Source organism: Columba livia, chromosome 30 (genome assembly GCF_036013475.1).
Source record: "Columba livia isolate bColLiv1 breed racing homer chromosome 30, bColLiv1.pat.W.v2, whole genome shotgun sequence".
Taxonomy (NCBI): domain Eukaryota; kingdom Metazoa; phylum Chordata; class Aves; order Columbiformes; family Columbidae; genus Columba; species Columba livia.
In genome coordinates this window covers 1191961-1201532 of record NC_088631.1, presented here as the reverse complement: position 1 = coordinate 1201532, position 9572 = coordinate 1191961, and positions in this window count along the sequence as shown.

Below are 9572 nucleotides of genomic sequence, written 5' to 3'. Positions count from 1 at the left end.
GAAGGACTGGGGCTACTGGGAACACTGGGGATACTGGGAACAATGAGAACACTTGGAGGGACTGGGGATACTGGGAAGGACTGGGAGGGACTGGGGATACTGGGAACACTGGGAGGGACTGGGGGAGCAGAGCCCCTGGAGGCACTGGGGGTACTGGGAGGGACTGGGGAGACTGGGAGAGACTGGGGGAGCAGAGCCCCTGGGGGCACTGGGGATACTGGGAACACTGGGAGGGACTGGGGATACTGGGAAGGACTGGGAGGGACTGGGGATACTGGGAGCAACTGGGGGAGCAGAGCCCCTGGGGGCACTGGGGCTACTGGGAGGGACTGGGAGGAACTGGGGATACTGGGAACACTGGGGAGGCACTGGGGATACTGGGAACACTGGGAGGGACTGGGGCAGCAGAGCCCCTGGGGATACTGGGAGGGACTGGGAGGTACTGGGGGCTCTAGTGGCACTGGGGATACTGGATGGACTGGGGATACTGGGGGAGCAGAGCCCCTGGGGGGATACTGGGAGGGACTGGGAGGGACTGGGAGGGACCGGGGGCTCTGAGTGGCACTGGAGTTACTGGGAATACTGGATGGACTGGCCGGGAACTGGGGATACTGGAAGCACTGGGAGAGCAGAGCCCCGCGGAGGCACTGGGGATACTGGGGATACTGGGAGCACTGGGAGAGCAGAGCCCCGCGGAGGCACTGGGGATACTGGGGATACTGGAAGCACTGGGAGAGCAGAGCCCCGCGGAGGCACTGGAGATACTGGGGATACTGGGAGAGCAGAGCCCCGCGGAGTCACTGGGGATACTGGGGATACTGGGAGCACTGGGAGAGCAGAGCCCCGCGGAGTCACTGGGGATACTGGGGATACTGGGAGAGCAGAGCCCCAGGGAGTCACTGGGGATACTGGGAGCACTGGGAGAGCAGAGCCCCAGGGAGTCACTGGGGATACTGGGGATACTGGGAGCACTGGGAGAGCAGAGCCCAACGGAGGCACTGGGGATACTGGGGACACTGGGAGCACTGGGAGAGCAGAGCCCCAGGGAGGCACTGGGGACACTGGGGATACTGGGGATACTGGGAGGTGTAGCCCAAAGGGGCACTGGGGATACTGGGAGCACTGGGGAGGGACTGGGGGCTCAAAGGGACACTGGGGACACTGGTTGGACTGGGGGTGTAGCCCAAAGGGGCACTGGGGATACTGGGGAAACTGGGAGGACAGGCTGACACTGGGGGTACTGGGGGCATGTCCCATGTCCCTGTGTCCCCATCCCCTGTGTCCCCGTGTCCCCATCCCCTGTGTCCCCGTGTCCCCATCACCTGTGTCCATGTCCCCCCATGTCCATGTCCCCCATGTCCATGTCCCCCCATGTCCGTGTCCCCCGTGTCCCCTGTGTCCATGTCCTCCATGTCCCTGTGTCCCCATCCTGTTTCCATGTCCCCCATGTCCCCCATGTCCCCATGTCCCCCATGTCCCCATCCCCTGTTTCCTTATCCCCCATGTCCCCTGTGTCCATGTCCTCCCATGTCCCCTATGTCCCCATGTCACCATCCCCTGTTTCCTTATCCCCCTTGTCCCCCCCATGTCCATGTCCCCATGTCCCTGTGTCCCCATCCCCTGTTTCCATGTTCCCCCATATCCATGTCCCCTTGTCCCCACCCCCTGTGTCCATGTCCCCCTATGTCCATGTTCCCCATGTCCCCTGTGTCCCCCATGTCCATGTCCCCGTGTCCCCATCCCCTGTGTCCATGTCCCCCCATGTCCATGTTCCCCATGTCCCCTGTGTCCCCATCCCCTGTTTCCATGTCCCCTGTGTCCCCATCCCCTGTTTCCTTATCCCCCATGTCCCCCCATGTCCATGTCCCCATGTCCCCGTGTCCCCATCCCCTGTTTCCATGTCCCCCCATGTCCATGTCCCCCGTGTCCCCACCCCCTGTGTCTATGTCCCCCCATGTCCGTGTTCCCCATGTCCCCTGTGTCCCCATCCCCTGTTTCCTTATCCCCCATGTCCCCCCATGTCCCCTATGTCCATGTCCCCGTGTCCCCATCCCCTGTGTCCATGTCCCCCCATGTCCATGTTCCCCATGTCCCCATCCTCTGTTTCCTTATCCCCCATGTCCCCCATGTCCATTCCCCATGTCCCCGTGTCCCCACCCCCTGTGTCTATGTCCCCCCATGTCCATGTTCCCCATGTCCCCGTGTCCCCATCCCCTGTTTCCATGTCCCCTGTGTCCCCATCCCCTGTTTCCTTATCCCCCATATCCCCCCATGTCCATGTCCCCATGTCCCCGTGTCCCCATCCCCTGTTTCCATGTCCCCCCATGTCCATGTCCCCCGTGTCCCCACCCCCTGTGTCTGTGTCCCCCCATGTCCGTGTTCCCCATGTCCCCGTGTCCCCATCCCCTATTTCCATGTCCCCTGTGTCCCCATCCCCTGTTTCCTTATCCCCCATGTCCCCCCATGTCCCCCATGTCCCCCGTGTCCCCATCCCCTATGTCCATGTCCCCCCATGTCCATGTTCCCCATGTCCCCATCCTCTGTTTCCTTATGCCCCATGTCCCCCCATGTCCATTCCCCATGTCCCCATGTCCCCATCCCCTGTTTCCATGTCCCCCATGTCCCCATCCCCTGTTTCCTCATCCCCCGTGTCCACGTCCCCCCATGTCCCCCATGTCCATGTCCATGTCCCCGTGTCCCCGCTCAGCCCCCTCGGGCCCCTCCCCGTGTCCTATTTTCCACCAGTGGCCATGGCAACGCGGGGACCGACACGGGACACGGCGGGGACACGGGGGGGACACGGCGGGGACACGGCGGGGACACGGGGTGGGGACACGGGGGGGACACAGCGGGGACAGCAGCCATGTGGGGGGCGGGAGGGATGGGGACATGCAGGGGACATGGGAGCATCGGTGGGGACACAGGAGGGACAGGGATGGGGAGATGGGGACATGGGATGGATGGGGACATGAAGGGACATGATGGGGACACCGGGGATGGGGACACAGGGATGGGGACATGGAGGGACATGGGGACACAGGGATGAGGACACAGGGGATGGGGACACAGGGATGGGGACATGGGGCACAGGGGATGGGGATATTGAGGGACATGGGGACACAGGGGATGGGGGACACAGGGATGGGGACATGGAGGGACATGGGGACACAGGGATGGGGACATGGAAGGACATGGGGACACAGGGGATGGGGACATGGAGGGACATGAGGACACAGGGGATGGGGACACAGGGGATGGGGACACAGGGATGGGGACATGGAGGGACATGGGGCACAGGGGATGGGGATATTGAGGGACATGGGGACACAGGGATGAGGACACAGGGGATGGGGACACAGGGATGGGGACATGGAGGGACATGGGGACACAGGGATGGGGACATGGAGGGACATGGGGACACGGGGGATGGGGACACAGGGGATGGGGACATGGAGGGACATGGGGACACAGGGATGGGGACATGGAAGGACATGGGGACACAGGGGATGGGGACATGGAGGGACATGAGGACACAGGGGATGGGGACACAGGGGATGGGGACACAGGGATGGGGACATGGAGGGACATGGGGCACAGGGGATGGGGACATGGAAGGACATGGGGACACAGGGGATGGGGACATAGGGACATGGAGGGACATGGGGCACAGGGGATGGGGATATTGAGGGACATGGGGACACAGGGGATGGGGATATTGAGGGACATGGGGACACAGGGGATAGGGACATGAAGGGACATGGGGCACAGGGGATGGGGACGTGGGATGGATGGGGACATGAGGACATGGAGGGACATGGGGACACAGGGATGGGGACATGGGGACACAGGGGATTGGGACATGAAGGGACATGGGGCACAGGGGATGGGGACATGGGATGGATGGGGACATTAAGGGATATGGGGACACAGAGGGACATGGGGACACAGGATGGGGACATGAAGGGACATGGGAACATAGGGACATGGTGACATGGAGGGACATGGGGACGCAGGGGATGGGGACATGGGATGGATGGGGACATGGAGGGGACATGGAGGGACATGGGGACACAGACATGAGAGGGATGTGGGGGGACAGGAGTGACACGGTGGGGACAAGAAGGGGGCACAGGGGACATGGGGGGGGGACACAGCACAGTGTCCCTGTCCCCAAGCAGGTGACACCCTGGGGACCTCCCTGACACCCACTCCCCATCCCCCAGGGGACCCAGCCGTCCGGGACACCCTTGGGTGGGGGAGGGGCGAGGGTGTGGCCACAGGGCCCCACCCCCCCCTTCTCCCAGTTCAACCAGTTGAACCGGCTGAACTGGGACGGGGAGAGGTGGGGGGAGGGGCCCCGGACGCCTGGGTCCCACGGGCGCTGTGGGGGAGGGGCAGCCCCGGACGCCTGGGTCCCCTCCCCTCCCCCCCCGCCCCGTTAATCCCCGGCACCGGCTGGAGCCGCCGGGGGCCCCTTAAGAGGCTTAACGGGGCGGGGGGGGGAGGGGGGGCACCCAAATCACCCCCCACACCCACCCCCCCCCACCTGGCATTCCAACCCCCCCCATTGCACCAGCACCCACCTCCTGACCCCCCCCCCAGCACCCATCCCCCACCTCCTGACCCCCCCATGCACCCCCAAAGCACCCACCCCCCTAAGAGCACCCTGACCCCCCCATTGCACCAGCACCCACCTCCTGCCCCCCATGCACCCCCAAAGCACCCACTGGGGACACTGCTGGTGACACTGGGGCTGTCACTGTCACCCATGGGTGGCACTGGGGACACGGCACTGGTGGCACTGAGGCTGTCACTGTCACCCATGGGTGGCACTGGGGACATGGCACTGGTGACACTGGGGCTGTCACTGTCACCCATGGGTGGCACTGGGGCTGTCACTGTCACCCATGGGTGGCACTGGGGACATGCCACTGGTGACACTGGGGACTGACACTGTCACCCGTGGGTGGCACTGGGGACATGGCACTGGTGACACTGAGGCTGTCACTGTCACCCATGGGTGGCACTGGGGACACGGCACTGGTGACACTGGGGCTGTCACTGTCACCCGTGGGTGGCACTGGGGACACGGCACTGGTGACACTGGGGACTGTCACTGTCACCTGTGGGTGGCACTGGGGACATGGCACTGGTGGCACTGGGGACTGTCACTGTCACCCGTGGGTGGCACTGGGGACATGGCACTGGTGACACTGGGGCTGTCACTGTCACCCATGGGTGGCACTGGGAACAATGCACTGGTGGCACTGGGACTGTCACTGTCACCCATGGGTGGCATGGGGGACACGGCACTGGTGACACTGGGGACTGACACTGTCACCCGTGGGTGGCACAGGGGTTGTCACTGTCACCCGTGGGTGGCATGGGGGACACAGCACTGGTGACACTGGGGACTGACATTGTCACCCGTGGGTGGCACTGGGGCTGTCACTGTCACCCATGGGTGGCACTGGGGACACGGCACTGGTGGCACTGGGGACTGTCACTGTCACCCATGGGTGGCACTGGGGACAATGCACTGGTGGCACTGGAACTGTCACTGTCACCCGTGGGTGGCATGGGGGACACGTAACTGGTGGCACTGGGGCTGTCACTGTCACCCGTGGGTGGCACTGGGGACATGGCACTGGTGACACTGGGGCTGTCACTGTCACCCGTGGGTGGCACTGGGGACTGTCACTGTCACCCATGGGTGGCACTGGGGACACGTCACTGGTGACACTGGGGACTGTCACTGTCACCCATGGGTGGCACTGGGGACATGGCACTGGTGACACTGGGACTGTCACTGTCACCCATGGGTGGCACTGGGGACACTGCTGGTGACACTGGGGCTGTCACTGTCACCCGTGGATGGCATTGGGGACACGGCACTGGTGGCACTGGGGCTGTCACTGTCACCCATGGGTGGCACAGGGGTCATGGCACTTGTGACACTGGGGCTGTCACTGTCACCCGTGGGTGACACTGGGGCTGTCACTGTCACCCATGGGTGGCACTGGGGACATGGCACTGGTGACACTGGGGACTGTCACTGTCACCCATGGGTGGCCCTGGGGACACGGTACTGGTGACACTGGGACTGTCACTGTCACCCGTGGATGGCATTGGGGACACGGCACTGGTGGCACTGGGGCTGTCACTGTCACCCATGGGTGGCACAGGGGTCGTGGCACTTGTGACACTGGGGCTGTCACTGTCACCCATGGGTGGCACTGGGGACATGGCACTGGTGGCACTGGGACTGTCACTGTCACCCATGGGTGGCACTGGGGACACGGCACTGGTGACACTGGGGACTGTCACTGTCACCCATGGGTGTCACTGGGGACATGGCACTGGTGGCACTGGGACTGTCACTGTCACCCATGGGTGGCACTGGGGACAATGCACTGGTGGCACTGGGACTGTCACTGTCACCCGTGGGTGGCATGGGGGACACGGCACTGGTGGCACTGGGGCTGTCACTGTCACCCGTGGGTGGCATGGGGGACACGGCACTGGTGGCACTGGGGCTGTCACTGTCACCCGTGGGTGGCACTGGGGACACGGCACTGGTGACACTGGGGACTGACATTGTCACCCGTGGGTGGTACTGGGGACACGGCACTGGTGACACTGGGGACTGACATTGTCACCCATGGGTGGCACTGGGGACACGGCACTGGTGACACTGGGGACTGACATTGTCACCCGTGGGTGGTACTGGGGCTGTCACTGTCACCCATGGGTGGCACTGGGGACACGGCACTGGTGACACTGGGGACTGTCACTGTCACCTGTGGGTGGCACTGGGGACATGGCACTGGTGGCACTGGGGACTGTCACTGTCACCCATGGGTGGCACTGGGGACAATGCACTGGTGGCACTGGGACTGTCACTGTCACCCGTGGGTGGCATGGGGGACACGGCACTGGTGGCACTGGGGCTGTCACTGTCACCCGTGGGTGGCACTGGGGTCATGGCACTGGTGGCACTGGGACTGTCACTGTCACCCGTAGGTGGCACTGGGGACTGTCACTGTCACCCATGGGTGGCACTGGGGACACGGCACTGGTGGCACTGGGGACTGTCACTGTCACCCATGGGTGGCACTGGGGACACGGCACTGGTGACACTGGGACTGTCACTGTCACCCGTGGGTGGCACTGGGGACATGGCACTGGTGACACTGGGGACTGTCACTGTCACCCGTGGGTGGCACTGGGGACATGGCACTGGTGACACTGGGGACTGTCACTGTCACCCATGGGTGACACTGGGGCTGTCACTGTCACCCGTGGGTGGCACTGGGGACATGGCACTGGTGACACTGGGGCTGCCATTGTCACCCATGGGTGGCACTGGGGACATGGCACTGGTGACACTGGGGCTGTCACTGTCACCCGTGGGTGGCACTGGGGACATGGCACTGGTGACACTGGGGACTGTCACTGTCACCCATGGGTGGCACTGGGGACACGGCACTGGTGACACTGGGGACTGTCACTGTCACCCGTGGGTGGCATTGGGAAACGGTACTGGTGGCACTGGGGCTGTCACTGTCACCCGTGGGTGGCACTGGGGTTGTCACTGTCACCCACGGGTGGCACTGGGGACATGGCACTGGTGACACTGTGGCTGTCACTGTCACCCATGGGTGGCATTGGGGACACGGCACTGGTGACACTGGGGACTGACACTGTCACCCATGGGTGACACTGGGGCTGTCACTGTCACCCATGGGTGGCACTGGGGAAAGAGTCCTGGTGACACTGGGGCTGTCACTGTCACCCATGGGTGCTGACACTGTCACCCCTAGCTTGCACCAGCACCCGTGGGTGCTGGAGTGACACCCAGGACTGTCCCTGTCACCCATGGGTGCTGGCAGAGCCACCAAGGACCTTGTGTTGTCACCCATGGGTGCTGGGGGTGGCAGCAGGGACATGGTACTGTCACCTGGGACATGGCACCGTCACCCATGGGTGCTCCACACTGTGACCCATGGGTGCCACCTCTCCCACCCAGGGCCACCCGCATCTCCCCCGGACGCCTGGGTCCCTTCCCCATGGCTGGGGTGTCAACCACTGGTGTCAACAATTTATTTAGGGCACTTGGGGACAGGAGGCACCGCCCGGACGCCTGGGTCCCCTCCAGATGTGGGGTCAGCAGCTGGACAGGAGGTCACCGCCCAAACAAATGTTGGGGTCCTGATCCAGATGAGCCGCCGCTATCCAGATGTTTAAGGCACTCAAAGTGATGTGGTTCGAACCAACCAGATGTTGGGGTGTCCAAAACGGCGAGATTCAAAATCCAGATGTGTATCTCCACACAGATGTTGATAAGCCGATGTTGAGATCCCATCCAGATATTGGGGTTCGAACCAGGGAGCCTCAATATACAGATGTTGCATACCAGTCCAGATGTTTTCACCCTCATGCAAAGAACAGTGTTCTTGTTTTATGTGGGTTAGCTATCCAGATGTTGATTCCCATCTGTATGTAGGACGCAGTCCTCTAGGAGCACCATCCAGATGTTTGGCTAATTGTGTACCCATCCTGACATGGCCCAATCATCCAGATGTTCAGCCCCACACCCTCCCCCCTCCCCCCCCCCCTCATTCCCCCAACCCCACCGTTACTTTGCCCCATCCAGATGCTTCAGCTTACATTCCAGCTGTTCGGACCTTTCCCCAACAACTGAGCTGTACCCCAGATGTTGAACCCCACGCACCCCCAATGCCCACCCACATTTTAAAGCATATTCCAGATGTTGATAACACACCCAAGCTCATCTACCAGATGTTTTGCCCACAGCCCACCCCCTTATCCCCACCCAGATGTCATAACCCTCATCCAGATGTAGTGGTGTCCCACATTCTAATCCAGATGCTCACAACCCCCCCACCCCCCACCCCACCCCCCCCCGTAGAATCAACCCAGACACCTGGTCCACACCCAGATGTTGGCTACCACTGTCCAGATGTTGGACATCCTGTCCACATCCTTATGCCCCCTTCCCCTCCCCCCCCGATGTGGGTCCAATACCCCGACCCCCCCCTGCTGCCCCAGACAATGACACCCCCATCCAGATGTTGTGGTCACCCCCCCATGACCACACCCCCACCCAGATACAGACACCCTCATCCAGATGTTGTGCCACCCACCTCCCCCCTCCCCACAATGATCCCCCCAATATTTACACCCCCACCCATATATTGGGTCACCCCCCATGACCTCACCCCCCATGCTGCCCCCCACCCCCAACCAGATGTTGGGTCACCCCCCAATCACCACGCCCCCACCCAGATACAGAGACCCTCATCCAGATGTTGTGTTCCCCCCCCCCCGCAATGATCCCCCCAATATTTACACCCCCACCCATATATTGGTTCACCCCCTATGACCTCACCCCCCATACTGCCCCCCCCCACCAGATGTTGGGTCACACCCCAATCACGACACCCCCACCCAGATACAGGGACCCTCATCCAGATGTTGGTCACCCCCCCACCCCCGCAATGATCCCCCCAATATTTACACCCCCACCCATATATTGGGTCACCCCCCAT